Source organism: Antechinus flavipes, chromosome X (assembly GCF_016432865.1).
Source record: "Antechinus flavipes isolate AdamAnt ecotype Samford, QLD, Australia chromosome X, AdamAnt_v2, whole genome shotgun sequence".
Lineage (NCBI taxonomy): Eukaryota > Metazoa > Chordata > Mammalia > Dasyuromorphia > Dasyuridae > Antechinus > Antechinus flavipes.
In genome coordinates, this window is record NC_067404.1 from 30,940,964 (window position 1) to 30,963,087 (window position 22,124).

Here is a 22,124-nt window from a genome sequence, read left to right on the forward strand (position 1 = left end):
ATTAAATATTTTTTATTGCTAAAAATGCTATCATTTGCACCTTCAGTGTGCCATAAACCTTTTGCTGGTGGAGGGTCTTGCCTCAATGTTGATGGCTGCTGATGGATCAGGGTGGTGGCTGCTGGAGGTTGAGGAGGCTGTGACAACTTATTAAAATAAGTTTGCCACATCGATGGACTCTCCCTTGAACACTTGGAAGCCACTGTAGGCTGATTAATTGGCCTAATTTCAATACTGTTGTGTCTCGCGGAATAAGGAGGCCTAAGAAGAAGGAGAGAGCTGGAGAATGGTCCATCGATGGAGCATTCAGAACACACAACATTTATCCACTAAGTTCCTTGTCTTATATGGGTGTAGTTCATGAGACCTCAAAACAATAAATAATAACATCAAAGATCCCAGATCCCAGATCATCCTGATAGATATACTAAGAAAGTTTGAGATGTTACAAAAATTACAATGTGACATCAAGACATGTTGGGAAAATGGTGCTGAAAGACTCTTAAAGCAGGTTGCCACAAAACTTCAATTTGTGATTAAAAAAAAAAAACAAGCAAGGGTCAATGTTGAAAAAATTATCCATGCACGTTTTGAAAATAATCTTTAATTTTAAAAATATATAAATTAAAAAAACCCAAAAGCTCAATATTGGCAAAGTACAATAAAGCAGATTGCAGTAAAATGAGGTATGTTTATAATTACTACATAAGAGACCATCTACCACATGACTGTGTACCTCGAGTTTCTGCTATACCCAAGATGCCTCAGGCAGATAGCCCACTTCAACCCAAGAAAGACATGGTTCAGTTGTTTAGTCCCAGCAGGGCTGCTATTCCTGCAAGCAGGCAACCAAGTATAGGAAATAAAGTAGAGCTCTATGCTGATGGTCAGCTCAGAGCACACAGTAGGATTACTCACTAGGTAAAGATTTAAGAACTCTGCATCTGGGAATCAGTTCCTTTACCCAGTGGGGTATTGGCTTGGGCACGAGCTAAAGTTGCTATGGCTATAGTTTTTCTAGTTGGTGCCCTGAGTGCCCAGACCCTCTGGCTGCTAGCTTTGGCTAACACATTGTTTGTAGCTTAGGAGGAGTGGCTTCAAAGGCAGCAGGGTAAGCCCTCTCCCCTCTGACCTTGAGACCTTCAAGTTTCCTACCTATTCCTTGGACCTTCTTTGGCTTTCAGCATTTAAGGGAAAGGGCCATTGAGGCTCAATTGTCAAAAGGGAGAGATATCTAGGTCCCCCTTTTAACCTCCCTGTTGCTCCCTGCCTTGGATCACTTTATCTGCACACTTGTCATATTGTCTCCGATCTGCCCTCCCACCCAGTAGAACGTAAAGTCCCTCTGTCCCAGTGCCTGGAACGTGTGGCCAGGGCTTAACCAAGGTTTGAACTGAACTGAACTGAAAGTGACAAATAATTAAAAAACCCAAACCAAGCGATTCACTTTCTGATTTGGATGAAGTGAGAGAATATTTGCTTAGAATGGTACCTGCCACATAGGGGTCCTTAATAACTGCTGCTTCTCTCTCTCAGACTCCAAATTCAACCCCTACTCCTCCCCTCTGATTTAGAAAAATGAGCTCTTGTTTTCAGAGCTGGATTTGGGCCGGACCGCTACCGTACCCGAATTCCCCCAAATTCCTACCAGAAACAGGGAGAGGGGCGAGGGATGGGGTTTTCCCATCCAGACTGGTACAAAAGAGCAGGCTGGGAGGATGGTAACAAGGTAAAGAGTGGGAGCCGGAGGCTCTATCTTTCATCTTTGTCTCTTCCTTGTCTTGCTTTTAAATCTAGGCTGGGGCTAAAACCTCAACTTCTGCCTTCAACATCTTCACCTCCATCACTTCTCCACCTAAACAGTTACAACCATCATCTGTGCTTTAATCATCTTCTGACTACGACTCCTTTTTCCTTCACATCCAGCCCACCTTTCATCTCTCTCTCAGTCAATTGGTTCAAAATGCTGTTGTTAAAATGCTCCTCTATTCCTGTTACCATGGCCACCTTAGTCCTCCTCTTCAGGCCTCTTCACTGCTTCCCAAATTGCTTGCCATCAAAAATTGAATCATATTATCCTTATCTGTAAGGTTCTCGGTCCCTTCATTGTGTTCCCTTTTCATCTCTGCTCTAGCCGATGCCAAGGGCGTGGCACACGGGACCAAGACCCCGGGGCTGGGCTCAGAGAGGGGGGAGATGGGGCCAGAGCTGAGGTTAGGCCCCTTCCAAGCACACATCTGTTCTCCAAAAGTCTTGCCATGGAGAAATCCAAAGAAATAACCCACCCGGGGAGGAGGATGGGCACTAAGAGTCGTTCAATCAGTCACTTCATCTGGTTGCCTGTGATCCCGATCGGGGACGCCTGGGTCCCACCTCGGCCCTTTCCATGCTCCCTGATCTCCATGCTAATTTCAGGCTAGTGCCTGCCATGGCTAACCTCACAATAGCCTCTCCTTTGCCTGAGATGATAGGCGCAGAAGTGCTGAATTTCCAGTCTGGAAAATCTGGGTTCTTATTCCAGCTTGGATATCCACGGAACTAGACGATTGTGGGCGAAACACTGGACATCCCGGAACCTTAAAACAGGGAGGGAGTACCTATCTTTCAGGTTTATTATGAATCCAAATGAGAAAATGCATATAAAGTCCCTATCAATACTTTTATTATATCTCTTTCCTTCTCCCTAACCTGTCTTACAATTTGGGGGATTTGGTGGGGAGCAGACCCTCCTGATGAGCTCCCTCTATCAATGAACACTAGCACTTCCTCTGCAACTGCCAGTCTTGCCTGGCCAGGGCACTTGGCCACATTTGCTAAGTGACTTGTCCATGGTCACGCAGACCAGATTTGAACCTGGCTCTCCCTGTCTCAGAAGCCCACTGTTTCCCACACTGCCTCTTTCCCTAACCCTCAGGCCTGGGCGGATCAGGACACTGATCTGGAACTGCTACATACTAGGAGAGTAAGAGAGCAGGTACAGGAGGCCAATACTTAGGTAGTCTAAAACTACTAAGACTTCTGATCCTCCAGCCAACAGGAAACTGATACATTGTCAGGGTGGAGGGAGGCACCTGACTCAAAACGTAGGTTCCCATAAACAGAAATGGAGGAAATAATTGCTACAAGAAGGAAGAGACTTGGAAAATCCAGTGAGGAGTCCAGACTAGGTGAGTGGTTAGCATGTGAGGGACCGTGGAACAGAAGAGAAAAAGGGGGCTTTCTGAGAATGGGAAGGAGGCTCTCCTCTTAGAGAACAGATTGGGGCCTTTGGGTGGAGAAATAGCCTCCGACTCTCTGTGGAATGAAGAGGAGAATCCCTGGGTGCCACAAAGTCTGAGAGAGATCTATGGGAAACAAGACACGAGCTTCTTTGTTGAGGAGGGCCAAGGTAAACCTTTCAACGTGATAGAGTCAGTTAAGAAAGGTGCTATCTCCCTGGGGTGGCCCATCACTCAAGTAGCATAGAGGAGGTAGATTTTGCCTCAAAAGTCCTCTAGCACAGGACTTCTTAAACTTTTCCCACTTGCAACCCCCTTTCACCCAAGAAATTTTGATGTGACCTCAGATATAGAGGTATATAAAACAGGTATCCATTTTACTATGTTTAATATCAGACTACTTGCCTTCTAGGGAAGGGGGGGAGGGAATTGGAATACAAGGTTTTGCAAGGGTTAATGTCGAATTATCCATGCATATATTTTGAAAACTAAAAAGTTTTAATTAAAAAAAAGAATTCACTTGTAAAAAAATAAATTCATGTATTCATGAAAAATGAAAACAAATAATATAGGTATAGAAATAAAACGTTTACTGATAATGAATCATAATTTCAGAACCCCCAACTCATATGACCCCATGTGGGATTGCAAAGCACAGTTTAAGAAGCTGAACTCTAGCAGATGACTACTTGGCAGGGATTGGAGGTTATCAAATCCATTCCCTTCATTTGACAGAGGAGGAAACTGAGGCAGGGAGAATTGACGTGATTTGTCTAAAGTCACAGATAGGATCGGAGAGATCAAGACCAGAAGCGGGTATCAAGGGCATCTAGTTCAACTCCCTCATTTGACAGAGAGGAAACTGAGGTCTATGGAGGAGAAGGGACTTGCTTGAGATCACACAGGGGATCTAACAGCCGAGTCAGGATTCAGACCCCAGGTCTCCGAATCCATTTGGACACTGAAAGGACCCAGCTTCAGGTGAGCCCGTGTGAGTTACTCGGGTAACTGGGTTACAGCTATTGGCTCAAGTAATAAGCAAAAAGAAGACAATGTGTGTGAGAACAGGTGATAATTGGGGAGGGGCAAATTTCTTCCCGACAGCCTTCTAAAACTGAAACCCAGTGTCAACCATTTTACAGATGAGGAAATGACAAATCTATCAGAGGAAGAAACTCACAGAAAGTCAACCCACAGTCAAATTCTCATTTCACTCCCCTTCCCCCCAAATCAGAAGGTCCTTGTTCAGTGTGTACCTGGATTTGGAAATGGAAATGGAAATGGGTCTGGGCTTTCCGAGTCTGCTTGAATTTCACAAGGCAGCTCATGGGAAGAGCCAAGTTCATTCAATAGTCTCATGTGTTTACAACCCTAATCAAGGCTTGCTTAAACAATTGACTATTTTCATTGAAATATAAACAGAAACCTAGAAACAGAAACTTTTTCTAAACACATAAAAGACATATTTTCAGCCGCAACAACCCTTCACGAGCCTTTCTAATAAATCTGTTGAGTGTTGAGTTATAACTAATGAATCATAAACACGAATTTGTTCTCTCTTTCGGACATTATCTTCGGCTTGGTCTTTTGCACTTAACAAATAGAAGGTTTGGTATTGCATCTCACTTTAACCAGTGCATTGTGGGTCCTCAAATCAATTACAGGTAACACCATGTTCTATAATATATAGAGTATTTTTATATAGTTATAGCATTTGCATGTTATATATAATTTTCACATATAGTATTTTAATGTTATACATGATTTTCATATATAGTATTTTATACATTTTTCTATTTTATTATATTTTCATATAACTGAACATATAATTTTCATATTACATATAGCATTTTCATATACATACTATATATACATAATCTATTCTATATAATTTTCATATATACATGGTATTTTCATATATGTATCTGAAAATAGTATTGGAGCATCATTCGAAGTATTCCATCCTCACCTGTATTTGAACTATTATCTCTGTCCTCTCATCTCAATATTTCAGAAGTACAGCTACCTCCCTCTTCAAGAAATTGAAGTCTAGAAAGATCTGGGTTCAAATCCCCCTTCTCATCTTCCTATCTACATCACCTTGGACAAATCACCCCAGCTGCCTATAATTTTCTGATCTGGATTCAAATTCTACTTTTGATACTCTGTGACCTTAAGCAAGTCCCTTCCCCTCCATGGGCCTCCTCTGTAAAATGTCAGGGGCATGGGGCGGGGGGTAGGGGTGGGGGGAGGACTAGAACTAGATGGCCTCTGAGGTCCCTTCTGGCTCTAGAACTGAAAGCTTACATGTGACTCAGGATAAGTCACTTAAACTCTCTGGACCTCAGTTTCTTCCTCTGTAAAATGAGGAATTGATTTGATGGCTTCCGAGATCTAGAAGCTTCTGAAAGCTGACCCCTAATTAAAAAGAAAAAGAAATTAACTTGGAGATTTAAGCTCATGTGGTGACGTTCATTATTCCAAGAAAATTGATCAAACTAATTTGCTCCCACCCAAATGTCACCAAAGCCCTATTTACAAAGCTACAATTACCGAGGTAATTCAGCCTTTTTTTTTTTTTTTAATGCTGAATCATTCAGTTAATTGTGTCATGTAGACTTGGTCTTTTGAAGGAGAAAAAAAAAATAAAAAGCTTCCTCTTCAATGGCTTTGGAAGTGGGATTATCTATGTATATGCATTAGGTGGAGTTAGGTAATGCATCTCTGCTTGGCTTTGATATTTTTCTCCCCCCCAAAAAATACCTTTCATGGAGAGTACAAGAGATAGCTATCTTTCCAAGTCAGCACTCAGGTCTCTTTACTCCAAAATCAAGAGTGATAATGGCAGGATGTTGATTACTGGCTCTGCTGTGATGAAGGACAGGATGCTAGCAACCCTTTCAAAGTCCTAGCTTAGATCCCAAAGGTTGCTTTTTTTTAAAAAAAATCCAACTGCTTTGCCATAGACAAGTTGCAAAATGTTAAAAAAAAAAAAAAGCAAAATTTTGATAATAGTTTATAACAAGTGACTGAAGGATGAATCATCGTTGCCGCCATCATCATCATCATCATCATCATCATCATCATCATCATCCTCCCAAAGGTTGCTTCTTTTTTTATCCAATTGCTTTGCCAAAGACAAGTTGCAAAACATTTTTTTAAAAAAGCAAATTGCTGATAGCAGTTATGTAATAAGTGAAGGATGAATCAGGATCATCATCATCATCATCGTTGCTAGAATTTATATAGCACCTACTATGTGGCAGGAACTGTGCTAAACACTTTATAAAAATATGATCTCTTTGATACTACTATCCTTGAAGGAAGGTGCTATTATTATATCTATTTTATAGAAGAGAAAACTGAGGCAGATGAGGTTAAGTGACTTGCCCGGAGTCACACAGCTAGGAAGTGTCCAAGATTGGATTTGGAGTCTTCCTGATTCCAGGGTCAGTGCTTTATCTACTGTGCCACACAGTTGTGATGGGCAGATGTCCCAGGAAGAATACTTGGTAGTTTCTGTTCAAGGCCCCACATCATATGGCTTACATTGGCTTATTATTGAACTCTGAAGTGCCTTCTGAGTCCTCTGTGAATTACAATGCCTAAAGTAAGCTTTCCAGAATCCTTGGCGAAGGATCGATCCTAAATAAAACAATTCAGAGACACCTGTGACTTTGAGTCTGGGAGTTTTTGACCTAGGGAGAGTCACCGTATCCCTGTGATTTTTCAGCAGGAAACTAAGGGAGCTCTTTGGTGGGGAGTGGGGAGAAACCGGTACCCACCCCAGCGGAAGGTCAGATTTACTCCTCAGTCATGTCTCAGCTTGGCCAATGCCCCTTTTACTCTGAAGTAATGATTCAGCTCAGCCTACGAGCTGTGAATAAGAGCTGGAAACTGGTTCATCTTTTATAATTACTGAATCATTATTCCTGCTTAGACACACAGCAAGTAGTACACCCTGGCTTGCCACAAATAAGGTAGCTTTAATTAAAGAGTAGTTTTTATCTGTGGTGTGCTTTCCCATGCCTAGCAGGCTCATTGTTTTTGAAACCTAGTTATCAGTGTCACATGCATACCCCCATCAGCCTCCGCTAGACGATGTTTTATGCAGACATCCAAAGAATCGGCCATAATTTCAACAATTTATACCACTGGGCTGACAATAGAACCCGTGATCAATATTGAAAGCGGCCCTAAAATTTGGCCTCGGAGTTTGGAGTGCCCGTGGCTAGTTACTTGAAAAAGACACTTAATGACATGAAGAATAGCATCAGAGAGCCAAGCGGCGAGGGGCTGGAGCAGATTGGAAAATGTAAGAATAGTCCATCTGTCCAAGTGCTCTGGATGTACTCTACAGCAATAGACAATGAGACCGTCACTGGGTTCACAGGAATAAATGAGTGCCTTCTACCGCTGGGTGCCTGACGACTGGGTGTCAGCCTGGGACCTCACACTTTCCCGTGGCTTTCAGTAGCGTCTATTGAGACAAAGGAATCATTTCCGATGTGTCCCAATCAGAGCTATTCTGGGAGCCAGAGAACTATAGTCACATCAGGGAAATCGAGGCAATGGGGAATGGGTCCCCTGGGATAAGGATTGGGGCTGGACCTGGGACCCTCATTAGTTTGGGGAATCTAGCAGTACAGGTTGATGCCTTCTCTGCCTGCAGCTCGTAGTTTTGGACAGGAGGTTAATTAAATGACTTGCCCAGAGTCACATAATCAATATGGTAGGACTTGAACCAGGATCATATGAGGTCAGCTTTTTATCCACCACATTATGCTGCCCCTAAAGTAGCAAGGAATCCCTTTAGCCCAGAACATTTAAAAAACTGTCTGCATAAGCAGGTGCAGGGACCATACCTAATTTCCTGAGATGATTGAACTGGAAGACTCGGCTTGGCCCCCACTCAATGCACACTTAGATGGGAGCTTCCCACCTCTGCCCTCCTCTCTGCTTCAATCTCTACTGATGTTTTAGTCTGTTTTCATCTGGACTATCCAGTCTGGCCCCACTATTCCCTTTCCTTTTCTTTTTTTCTTCTCCATTCCTGTCCTCTTCTTCCCTTCCTTTTACTTGATACCAGGTGTCATGTTTCCCACATGGGAAGTATAGCCGTCCCCAACAGGTTGAATCTTCTGCTCCTGGGGACACAGATGCTGAATTTGGTGATGACACCTGATTGGTTTTAGTCAGATTGCAGTTTAGACCCCTCAGACTCAAGAGATCCCCCAGCCTCGACCTCCTCCAGCAGAAAGAATCCCTTGTTGCCCCAGGAAAAGCCTGGATCACCACCAACAGGCTCACCCCATGGTGCAACATCGGTTTCCACTCCGCCTTCTCGATCTACTTTCCCAACTGCTCCTCTAAAAGAATTCTCTATTTCAACCCCAAATAGGGGACTTGCTATCGACCCCCCTCTTCAAACTTTCTGAATTTCGATACCATTTATCCATCCCACTCATTTCAAATTTGCACATATGGACTGAACACATTTCTTTCTAAGTCAACCTAAAGGAGCATATAGCTCCCAGTGAGCATGGCCTTTCAAAGAACAGCCAGACCTTGATTTATGAACAGTCAACTTACAGATGACCTGTATATATGAACAGCATACCGGAGAGGACAAAAACCTTACCCAGAGCTACTTTCTGTCACATAATTCGGGCAGCATCAATGGCCATTAGCACGCGTACCAATGGCGGATAGAATGCAGCGCTCTGTGGGACTGCGGAGAGTACGGGGCAGGTGAGTTTGCCAACGCTACGGAAGCCAGTGCTATAAGAACCAGTGAGACTAGTGGATTTAGAGCTTGAAAGAACATTAGCGATCATCACAAACCAACTCTCGTTTTACAGATGGGAAAACTGAGGCCTAGGGAGAGAACATGATATAGATAGATAATATAAAGACATAGTATAGTATAAATATAAACAATAAACAAGATAATAAGATAGTATAAACAGAGATGATAATCGGTATAAATATAGATAATGAGATGGTATTTGAACCCAAGTCCTCTGACTCTACAGTCATCACTTTTCCCCATTGTCTCTTATTGCCTCCGTACTTCTTCAATTCTGTCACTTGCCTTCTAGTTTTGCTTTGAGTTTTTTTTTCTCCCAAGAAGGGTACATTGCATTGTGGACACAGCAGAATTCTCATAGAACTTTTGGCCCCATCTCTGCAATTGCTTGGTGTTACTCCCCCTTAGCTCTCACATAGCACGTCGTTTTCTACCTCTGTGATGTACTTATGGGACAGCCAGATGAAGCTGTAGGGGATAGATTACTGGACCTGGGGTCAAGAAGATGAGTCTTACTGAAAATCTAGCCTCAGATGCCTACTAGATGTGGAACCTAGGTGGAGTCACTCAATCCTATTTGCCTCAGTTTCCTCATTTATAAAATGAGGTAGAGAAGGAATTGGCAAACCACTCCAGTATCTTTGCTGAGAAAATACCAAATGGAGATATGGAAAGTTGAACATGATTGAAAAACAACTAAAGAACAACAATGTACTTACTTATCATTATAGCTCTATGTCTTTATGAGTTACTAGACCATAATCTTCATTTGTTTAATCTCAACTTTGTATTGGGAGACCAAAGGAAGTATTTATTCAGAAAGTAATATAGGCAACATGGACCTGGAGTCAGGAAGAACCAAATTTAAATAGTGCCTCAGACCCTTAGTAGCCGTTTGACCTTGGGCAAATCACCTAACCTCTGTTTGTCTTAGCTTCCTCATCTGTAGAACGGGGATAATAATAGCACTATCTCACAGTGTAGTTGTGTGGATCAAATGAGCTAACATATACAAAGCACCATATAAATAAGAGGTATTATTATTATTATTATTACAGAACAAAGGTAACTGTCTCTAGTTAGCTTTTTCAGTCTTGCCATCAAGTCTATTTGCACAACAGCCAGGAGATGATAGAGTTCCTTCACCACAACTTCAGCCAACCTCTTGGCAGTTTTGCCATGTAGAAAGCCCAGGATGAACCGGAGGACAAAAGCTAGTTACCCAGGGATATGGTAAGAGTTATAAGGAATCTTGGACCACAAATCAGGTTTGTGTTTAGACTGAGGAACTGCAAACAGCAGCACAAAGAAGAGAGTCCAAAAGATAGACTTTAAAATGCCTAAGAGGTTCCACTTGAGTTGTCCCAGGTGCACTTGTGTCCTAGTCACATGGGATCCCTAAGAATGAACACCCTCGTGCATGTTGCCTGGGTATCCAAGGCCTGGTAATATGGCACTGACACTATTCAGAGTTACTAATAATCTCTCAATTTCCCAATCTCAAAGTCTTTTCTCAGTCTTCACCCCCAGTGACCTCTCTGTAGCTTTTGACTCTTTGTCTTCTAGTCCCAGCTTCTTAAAATGTGGTTCGTGATCCCAAATGACACCGTAACTGAATGTGAGGGTAACAAAATTATGATGTATTCTCAGGGAGTGTTTGCTTTAGATACTTATTTTGGATACCTACATACCCAAAGTCATGTAAACATTTCTTGGGCCAAAAGGGTTGCAAGTGGAAAAAGTTTAAGAAGCCCTAGATAATATTCTCCATTCTGGTTTTCCTAACACCACCCCCCTTTTGCACAAACGTGATCAATGGAAATAGAATAAGAAGAGAAATCACTGGATGAAAAAATATCCTTACATCCAATATCCCTGAGAGATGGCTGATGTCCAAGGTCCAGAGGGAACTGAAACAAATGTATATCTACCTCTATCTTTTTCTCTGTCTCTGTCTCTCTCTCTGAGTATCTCTCTCTGTCTCTCTGCCTCCATCTGTTACTTTCCCTATCTCCCTCCCACAGGCTCTCTTCTCTTTCTTTTTTTCTTCCTTTCTTTCTCTTACTCTTTCTCCTTCCTTTCTCCATCTCTTTCCCTTATTTCTCTGTATCTTTGTGTGTGTGTTGTGGGTCTGTCCCTCTGCTTGTCTCTATCTCTCTCCCTTTCTCTCATTCTTTCTCCTTCCCCCGCCCCTCCTTTTCCCTTCCTGTCCCTCTTTGTCTCCTCCCCTCATTCTTCCCTCCATCCCTCCCTCTGTCTCTGTCTCTCTGATTCTCTCTGTGTTAAAGAAGGTCAGAGAGGTAGTAAGTTTACAAATGTGCAAAAACTCTCAGTCTCCTTGGCTGGATTTTCATCCAAGTCATACCTGCTGAATGGGGGTGGCAGCCAAGGCTCTGTCTTGGTGTCTTCCCTTCTCTCTCAATACTATTTCATTTGGAGATCTCAGCAGCTCCCATGGATTTAACAAACATCTCTATGCTGATGATTCTCCCATCTCCTTATCTTACCCCAAACTCTCCTGATCTCCACATTTGCATTTCCAACTGCCCATTGGCCATCTCAAACTGAATGCCTCATTGCAACTTGTCTAAAACCAAATCCCATTCCCCTTTGATTGTCACTGTAGTAAGTCACTTTGCGTAATTTCAACCAATTGACAAGCATTTAGTAGGCACCTATCAAGTGCCAAGTGTTATGCTCAGCCATGGAGATAAAGACAAAAGTTCCCTGCCCTTGATGGAGAAGAGGACGACATATAGACAGACAAATACAGGACATGTACAATGTAAAGACAAAGCAATTTTGGGGTGTGTGTGTGTGTGTGTGTGTGTGTGTGTGTGTGTGTAGTGGAAGAGATAGAAGCAGTGGCATCTGGGGAAATCAGAAAAGGCTTCACATAGGAAGTGGCATCTGAGCTATGACTTGAAGAAAGCTAGGGGTTTTAAGAGGCAGAGCTAAGGAGGGAAGGCACTTCAGGCAGGAGAGACAGCATCTACAAAGGCATGGAGGTGGGAGATGGAGTGTTATATGTGAGAAATAGCAAATAGGGCAGGTTGACTGGACTGCAGATTCTGTTGACTTGATTTGATGAGATTACTGAGAACGAGGGTATAGAGAGAAGAGAAAGGGGCCGAGAAAGGGACCCAGCAGGGAACTTTAGCTTCCTGTACTGTTAGAGTGAGGTGTGAATCTGGTGAAGGAGATTGAGTCACTTGATAAGTAAGAAAAGAGGAACAAAGGAAGGAAGGAAGAGAAGAAAGAAAAAAGGAAAGAAGGAAAAAAGACAGAGAGGGAGGGAGAAAGGGAGGGAGGGAGGGAAGGAGGAAAGAAGGAAGGAAGGAAGGAAGGAAGGAAGGAAGGAAGGAAGGAAGGAAGGAAGGAAGGAAGGAAGGAAGGAAGGAAGGAAGGAAGGAAAGAAGGAGGGAAAGAAGGAAGGAAAGAAGGAAGGAAAGAAGGAAGGAAAGAAGGAAAGAAAGAAGGAAGGAAGGGAGGGAGGGAAGGAAGGACAGAAGGAAGGGAAGAAAAAAAGAACAAAGAAAGGAAATAAATATGATTCAGTTCTTCAGAGAAGAGAGTGACTATTCAGTAAGAGAGTCATCAACAGAGAAAGAGAGTAATCAACAGTGGCAGATGATGGAGAGGTCAATAGGACAAAGAACTGAGGCTTCAGGTGGGAAGAAGCCAAGAAAAATCAGAGGTAGAACATGACGCTTTCTTTGACTTTTTGAAGCCTAAGTTTCCTTAGTCATAAAGTAGAGATGATGATACATTCCCTATCTCACCAGGTTGTTGATAGGAGAGCACGAAGCATTTCATATGATTTGTCATTATGACGACTCTGATCATACTCCATCTTGCCTTATATTGCTATCTAACACTTCAGATCTCTGGGCCTTGTCACCTTGAGGTCAGAAGCCACATATCTACCTCTTTGTATTTCTCACAACTCCTACCTAGCACAGTAGCTTATGCACAGTAGGTTGTCAACAAATATTAATTGATACCAAATGCAGATGTATATTTTCTTATGTTTTCGCTGTGTTTGTGTGCAATTCAGGCATATAAATCATAAAGATCTCAAAAGTCTCTCGTGTCATTTCTAATTTCTTGCTATTTTCAAGAGTAAAGAGATAAAACACAGTACATGAAATGAGAGTCATCAAAAAAATAGAAGCAACATCTAAGGAAAGAATGGATGATGGCAAAATGCCAAAATTTGCTCATAATAGAAATTGAAGGGAAGAACGGATTTTAAAAAGAGCTCGGGACAGCCTGGCAAGACCAGAATTCTTTTTAGAATATAAGAACAGATCGACATATAAAACTGGGGAACACATGAGTTGGAAGAGACTTCTGAGGTCATATAGTTCCAGAGCCCCAGAACCTGCGAGTTAGAAGGAGTTTCTGAAGCTGGCTAGTCCAACGCTCTTGGGAAAAGAAACCCTCACTACAGTGTCCAGGACAAGTGGTCACTGAGGCTTTGCTTAAACACCTCTGGTGAGGAGGAATCCGTGACCATCCAAGACAGCCGAGCTGCATAGACAGCTCAAATTGCTGAAGATCTTTTCCTGACATCCAATTTAAATTTGCCCCTTGGCCACTTCTACTCATTTCTCAGGAAGGCCCGAGTTCAAATCCAGACTCAGATACTTACTGTGTGACCCTGGGCAAATCACTTAACCATAATTGATTTGAAAAAAAAAAAGAGCTGAAAAAGGAAATGTCAAACCACTCCATTATCTCTGCCAAGAAAACCCCAAATGGGTCACGAAGAATTGGACATTACTGAAAAACGACTGAACAATAACCAAAATAAGCATTGCTCCCAGTTTTGCCCTCCATATGACACTGACATCAGACTTGATATCAGTGTAACAGGGTCTCTGAATTAGGTCCCTGTGAGCATGGGTGAAGTTCCACTGATACTAATTCCCTGGTGGAAGAGGTCAGGGAGCTTGCTTCCAGGAGTTCTGAGGACTGGAATGGAAGTGCCCTGGAGAAATCTGAAGCAACGTGCTCCCTGACTGGCTCCAGTCTGCTAATCACTTGGTATATGGGAGCCCCTTTAAGTAGCTGAAATTGAAGAGGGGATTCAAAAAGCATTAAGTAGCTTTGGTAGTTCTCTCTTTGATTGGAATTCTTTTTGTGTGACTTCTCTCTGGCTGATCATATTCTAACGAGAGAGAGAGACAATGCCATAAAGCAGAGGTGTAAACACACAGCCCACGTGCATGTAGTGGAAATATTTCCGAATCGGAATATAACATAATCAGGAAATATTTAACAAAATAAGGAAAATTACGTTAGAGCATAAATAATATTACCATATGGTTTTCTAAGTCGATATTCAGTCTGCACGGCCTTAATGTACAGTTTTAGTGGCTCATTTCTATTTGAGCTTGTTGCCAATGATACAATGAGGATGTGAGTCATCCACATCTGAGGACGACATATGGCCCATGCAATCAGTCCTTGGTATTTTTTCTTTTGATTCAAGAAAAGGAGATTAGAAACTAACACCTTGTGAGTTTCTAAAGCTCTAGGGGTCAAGTTCATACTGAATTTTGCAGCCAGCTGGTTCAACTTAAAGACTCAGGGGAGCCAGGAGCCAGCCTAGGAGTGGCTGAGACTGGGGCTCATCCAGCAGCTGATGGTCATGAATTTGGCAAGACTAGTGGTCCGGAGAAACTATGTTAAATATGAGCCCACTCGCGTCAGAGATTGAGGTGGGATGATGGAGAAAAGTCCCTGGAAGGGTACGGAGTGTTCTCTTCTTGATATATCTGCAAAGTAAATTCCTCTTTGTAAAAGCAAATAGATGTTAATGGGTTAAATGGAACTGGGTCTCTAGTCCTTGGTAGATAACAGTAGGCAGACCACATTGGGATGGGGTCAGGGCCAGAGAGGGCATGCCCAGCTTGTTAAAGACTACCAGAGCTGTGGCAAATCTTCAGGGGGCCGATGGCAAGCTTCCTTGCGATTCCATCAAGAAAGTCTCTTGCCTTTCATAAACTTAGCTGTCTAAATGTCTTCTCTGTTATCTAGCTGTTCTTTCTGTGATTACTCCAAGTAACAGAAGAAGGGAGAATCTACTGATTAAAAGGGTATCCTGGCCAACTCACAAAAGAGATAATAAATTTAACAAAAATTCGCTCTGTTGATTTATGCTATCTTCTGTACTTTTTGGTCTCTTTGTTACGTATGTGAAAGTGCTTTGTTGATGTGTGTGTGTGTGTGTGTGTGTGTGTGTATCTCTATTAGGATCTATGAGGCTGGATAGAGAGTTGATCTCAGAGCCAGGAAGCATCTGGGTTCAAATCCTGCCTCAATCATATATTGGCTGCCTCGGCAAGGGATTCTCAGTATATTGGACAATTCTGGGAATATCTAAGTTGTGGAGAAAACACTGACTCGAATTGGTAGAAGAAATTCCTCATTAGGAGCATCTTCGTAGGGCCAGTCCTATTCCTGTTCTTATCATCTCCTATCCTATTCCCTCTTCCAAGTAGAAGTCTTTCCTTGTAACATAATGTAGAAAACAGACCATATTAGCATAAAAACCCCAAATACATATAGAACACTACCACATAGCAGAAGAACTTATGCCCTCTCCAATGTGTTCTTGAGAAAGGGTTGATTCTGAATGGAAGGTTCCACATTGATCTCTCTGGGTGGGTCACAGACCTCAATGCAGTACAATAGTTTGGTGCCTTTCTAAGTCTCTGGGAGTAAAATGGAACTCACTTGAGTGTCAAGGAGATACATTCTAGCACACCCCAGCTTACGTCTCTTCTTCTTCTTTTTTTTTTTTTAATAATTTTTTATTGACAGAACCCATGCCAGGGTAATTTTTTACAGCATTATCCCTTGCATTCACTTCTGTTCCGATTTTTCCCCTCCCTCCCTCCACCCCCTCCCCCAGATGGCAAGCAGTCCTTTACATGTTGAATAGGTTACAGTATATCCTAGATACAATATATGTTTGCAGAACAGAACAGTTTTCTTGTTGCACAGGGGGAATTGGATTCAGAAGGTAAAAATAACCCGGGAAGAAAAACAAAAATGGCTTACGTCTCTGCTAAGGGGAATCCAAAGCACTGATCGTGCTATGAATGTGGAGAACCTTTGGAAAAGACGGGGCTCACCAGAAAGTGAAAACTGGGTTATTTATGAGCTACATCGAGTCCTTTATACATCTTTTGTGGAATGGTATAAAGGATGTCTGTTATACAATACAGTTATCCCTTCCACATTGCAATTTTTTCTATTGTGGTTTTGACATATCACAGGTCAACATAAGAAATTAAATGGGAATTTTGGGGGGAGTTGTGCAGAAGCCACAGATGACAAAGAAAAAGTTTAAAAACTCAGAAATGCATAAAATATGTATAATATTGTATAATATCAACATATTTTGTCTTTTAATATTATAATAATTTCTCTCAGCTATGAAGGGAGGGCCAAAAAACTTTATGTGCATTTTCCAAATAATGGTGGTACTGTGCTCCTGGCACAGTAAAGGGAATAACTATAACTATATACACACACACACACACACATTTGCCACCTTGGGCACTTTGTGGGATTAGGCACCTTTCTAGCCACATCTGTGGGGCTTTAGACAAGAGCTATATCTGAGATATAGTGTGTGATTTCTCAGAGGCAACTTTGGGTGAGGGCAATATGAACCAAAGAGTTTTATTTTGGGGCTAGTTTTCTGATCAAACCCAGTCTGTATAAGCCCAGACTTTGGGAGCGTTGTGTCCCTATGGCCCATTCAAGATTTTTTTTTTGATCAATTGCCCTCTATGGCATGACTCAGGACAGCTCAAGGGATTCCCTCCCCCCCCAAAAAATATGCCACATAAGTAGTGCCCCCCACCCTGAAGGAAGGAAGGAAAGAAGGAAAGAAAAAGAAAGAAGGAAGGAAGAAGGAAAGGAAAGGAAAGGAAAGGAAAGGAAAGGAAAGGAAAGGAAAGGAAAGGAAAAAAGGAAAGGAAAGGAAAGGAAAGGAAAGGAAAGGAAAGGAAAGGAGAAAGGAAAGGAGAAAGGAAAGGAGAAAGGAAAGGAGAAAGGAAAGGAGAAAGGAAAGGAGAAAGGAAAGGAGAAAGGAAAGGAGAAAAGAAAGGAGAAAGGAAAGGAGAAAGGAAAGGAGAAAGGAAAGGAGAAAGGAAAGGAAGACAGGAAAAGAATAAGAAAAAAAGGAGAAAGATGGTAGGGTTCCATGCATGACTGATGGGGACAAAATCTCTTCTTTTGGGTTTGCTTGTTGGTTAATTCATTTGCTTCAATCTGATACACGGTTTTGAATAAAATTTTACCCTTTTCATATATCTGTTATTTTTTGTTAAATTTTTAATTAAAAAGTTTTAAAATATATCTGCCTGAATTAATAGAAATCTAATTGTAGTTAGAGTCTAGCATCCCAAGGTGTGCGATCACATGGACTAGGCTCCATCTTGGGAATAGCTTCAAATTATCATCCTTGGGTTTATATTGTCCCCACCCATCCTGAGCTTCCTCTGCTATGTGTGTATACTGTTGTTGTTATTATCCTGGGTATTTGTATGAGGTCTGGGCACTTTTAATCCATATCTGTGGGGACCAACTATTCTTAAGCTATATTCTGAGATTTCCCGGAGGAAGCTCCCACCTTGGGTTGGGGTGCTAGACACTAATCTTTTGTCTTTCTCTGTCTCTGTCTCTGTTTTTCTGTCTTTCTGTCTCTATGTCATCTCTCTCTCTCTCTCTCTCTCATCTCTCTGTCTATGTATTTATGATGTATTATGATGTATATACATCATATATATGTGTATATATCCCTATATATGTTTGTATATGTAAGTACTAGACAGCCTTTATATCGCCATGCAGAAAACAAATAAAGGATTCAACATAGCCCACAAACAATCCATCCAATTTTCCTCTCTTCCTGGTGATTCCCATCCTTCCCAGGGTCCTCCAATCCTCCAGATTCAAAGCACCATTGTGTGGTTTGGAGGCCCTCCAGACAGACATTCCAGTGGATCCCACTTCACCCCAAAGACTCATACAGGTATCCAGCTTTAGCATAATACCCCAAGGTCTTAGACTCTCTTGGGAGGGAAAGCCCCTTGGGATTTCCAGACAGACAACTCTTCAACATTCCAATAAGTCCCACTTCCACCCTTTCCCTTTCAAGAACCCATATAAGCATACAGTCCTATGGATCATCAGACTTGGATTCCCTTAGGATAGAAACAAACAAGATGGCTTAAAGAGACAACTCTATTTTCCAGTGAACTTGCGATCTCAATTATTTACAGTCATCCCTGGTTTCCCTTGCTTCCTTCAAGGCCCATTTAAAACCTCACCTTCTATAAAAGCCTGATTCCCTTTAATGACGTTCTCTCTGCTGATTATCCCTAATTGATCCCATCTGTATCATCTGTACATAGTTTTTGCATTAGATGTAAGCTCTTTGAGGGCAGGGACTAGTTTTTGCCTCCCTTTGTATCTCTGGCATCGAGCATGGTCCCTGATAAAAAATACTAGTTGAATGACCTTTGATTGAGTGGCTGCCATATAATGTTGGTCAGAGTCCAGGCCTTTTAAGCTATCTTGCTTAGCTTCCTGTGTTACTTCTCCAAGTTTCAGGTCCACATACTCATCTTCATGTTCTGAGAGGCCTGAGTTTACTGGGAACTCCATTTTTCCTCTATTAAGCTGGATCCTGAAAGTCTTAAGCTTAGGCTTGACAACGATGCCATGCTGGGCCTGGGGATGCTCAGGAATTCCCCGTCTCTCTCCAAGTCGGGGGTTCAAAAACTCTGGACAATCTTTCGAAAACCTGCTAGGAACTCCCACTGCTTGGTTCTCTCCACTGCTGCCATGTAGCAAGCTGAGATTTTAGGGCCCAAGTACTCCAAAGCTAGTTATTATTCTGAAAACTGTGAGGATTCATCTGATCACTTAACTATTAGGGAAGAGCTCTTGGTCCTATATTTGTTTCAGTTTCCTATAGATTTTGGACATCAGCCATCTCTTGGATGCAAGGATATTTTTTCATCCTATAGTTTCTCTTCTTATTCTGTTTCCATTGATTGTGGTTGTGCAAAAGCTTTCCAGTTTTGTGTAACTGAATTTTGTATTTTGTATTTTAGAGTATAGAGCAGGGGTCTTGAAACTTTTTAAATAGGGGGCCAGTTCACTATCTCTCAGACTGTTGGAGGGCCGGACTATAGTAAAAACAAAAACTTTGTTTTGTGGGCCTTTAAATAAAGAAACTTCATAGCCCTGGGTGAGGGGATAAACGTCCTCAGCTGCCGCATCTGGCCCGCGGCCGTAGTTTGAGGACCCCTAGATATAGTATCGAGGGTATAGAGACCTTGTTCAAGAACAGCTAGGTACCATGCCTAAAGTCAGGAAAATGTGACTTCAAACCTGACCTCAGACATTTAAGAGCTGTATGACCCTGCCCAAGTCATTTAAAGGCCCTGTTTCCCTCATCTGTAAAATGAGCTGGAGCACCAAATGGCAAATTATCCACTCTCTCTGCCAAGTAAACCCCACATGGGGTCATGAGGAGTTGGAAATGACTGAAAAGACTGAATAACAACAAATACCTTATTCAGTTAAGAATTCTCCTAGTAGGCATAGTTGTAAAAGGTATCTCCTATTCTCTCTCTTTCAAAAAAATTGATGTAAGGAACTCTATTGTCTGTCAAAATGCTAAGTCCCATCCAGCACCAGTATCACTGGTCTCGGTCCCTAAGATCCACCCAACTGATATTGTCACTGTCTGGCTTCATCCTGAGCCAAAGTCATTGGCTTCACCCCCTAAATATCACAGAAGAGCCGTTCATCCAGTTAGCTCCTTCCCCCAGGCGACTCTACTCTTCCATCTGAGGCCCTTTCTATGTTTGGAATCCTCATCTTCTTCCTTACCCTCCCAACACCAGTGACTTTTTTCCCTTTTTATACTGTACAGCCTGAAGAAATGTTTAACCTTCCACCTTTTGAAAGGAAGAAATGTCTGAGAGTAGAAATAAAAAGTTCTGGATCCCCGAGGACTATGTTCCTTGTACTTTGAATTCCTACTCGCTTGCTCCACATAGAATTGGTCCAAAGTCATGTTTGATGAAAGGCTTTCAGAAAAGGTCCTGAGCTTTACAATGCCAGACACCTCCCCTCAATCAGATCCCCACCTCCCTGTCTCTTCATGGAACACTCAATCGATGTGATCCCCCTCATCGTTCTACGGGACAGCTCACTATAACCATGTTCACTAGGAATTACCTTCTCCCCAATCCCTTGAAGAACTTTGCAGCAAAAAGCTCCAAATATCAAGTCTCTTCTGGCCTCTCTAACCCATGTCTTTCCCACTTCAGAGGGCATTCAAAATAATAAAATATTCTTAATTTATTTAGACTTTTACAAAACTCTCTTCAGCAAAGAAGCTCCACCTAATACCAGAAATAATAATAATAGTTTACATTCTATTGTACCTCAAGATTGGCAAAGCACTTTATATATATTATCTCCTTCAGTCCTAACAAGCATCCTATGAGGTAAGTGCTATTTTTATCCCTAATTTATACTTGGGGAAACTGAGTTAAGCTACAATGGGGCTATGTCTTTCAAAGACTTTCTGTTGGTAAAATATTTTTTAACTTGTAAAAACCACATGCTTTGGGACTATATTGTAGGGGCTCCTTATGTCTAATGGGGACCATTGAACTGAAGTCTTAATTGCCTTTTGTCTCTTGACCAATCCATAGTAAAAACTCGAGTACTTTATTTGGGAATATTGTTGGTTAAAATGACTAGATTTTGTTTTAATTCCATCATAGAAACCCTTCCTGTTGCAATCAGATCTAGAGCTAATAGTTTGAGGGGCACAACTCATTCTCAGCATACATTGAAAGTGTTTCTTGATGCTAAGGCCCCCCTGAAAAACCCTCAAAATTAAAGCAAGACCCTTAACCTTTGCAATTTATGTCCAAAAGATTGTCCCAGTAGAACAGTCATCCCACAAAGTGACCAAGAAGCAGATCGGGAAGGGTAAAGACTGCATTTGGCACCTTGGGAAATCCAGCAGCACATTCTGATGTCTAGTATTCAATGGTGAACCTGAGATGGTGCTGCACTTTGCTATGATTCTTTTATTCGGAAGCTATAGGCTCTCAAAAACACACTGTATGTGTCCAATCAAGTCAACAAGGGTCAATGGTGTGCCAGGCATTGTGTCAAGTGCTCAGGATACAAAGAAAAAGAAAGAAAGAAAGAAAGAAAAAAAAGAAAGAAAGAAAGAAAGAAAGAAAGAAAGAAAGAAAGAAAGAAAGAAAGAAAGAAAGAAAGAAAGAAAAGAAAAGAAAAGAAGAAAAAAGAAAAGAGAGAAAGAAAGAAAAAGAAAGCAAGAGAAAGAAAGAAAGAAAGAAAGAAAAGAAAAGAAAAGAAAAGAAAAGAAAAGAAAAGAAAAGAAAAGAAAAGAAAAACAGCCACTGCTCTCAAAAGCAACAGGCAAACAACAATGTGTAGCATTGGAAACAATCACCAGAGGGAAGGTACTGGAATTAAGGGGATTGGGAAAAGCTTCCTGTAGAAGGTAAGGTCTTAGCTGGGACTTGTAGGAAGCCAGTTATGAGAAGGGGAGGAAAGTCTAAGAATACTGGAAGAGTAGGAAGGGGTCAGCCTGTACAGCCAAACAGAGGATTTACTATTTGATTCTAGAGGTAATGGGGAGCCACCACTGTTGATTGAATAGAGGAGTCACAAATTCAGATTTGTACAGAGCACGAGTGGAGGATGAAGCAGAGTGGGGAGAGACTTGAAACAGAAACCACGTAGCAGACTATTGCAGTAATCCAGACACGAGGGGCTGAAACCTTGTACCAGCGGGATGGCAATGTTTGAGGAGAGAAGAGGGTAGGTATGAGAGATGTTGAGAAGACAAAATCAACAGACCTTAGTTACAGATTAGACAGTAAAGAATTGTGGGCCTGGGTGACAAGGAGGATGGCAGTGCCCTTGGCAGTAACAGAGAAGTTAGGAAGAGGAGAGAGTCTGGAGGCAGGGGGACAGAGTTTAATTTTGGACATACAGGCTTTACGACATTT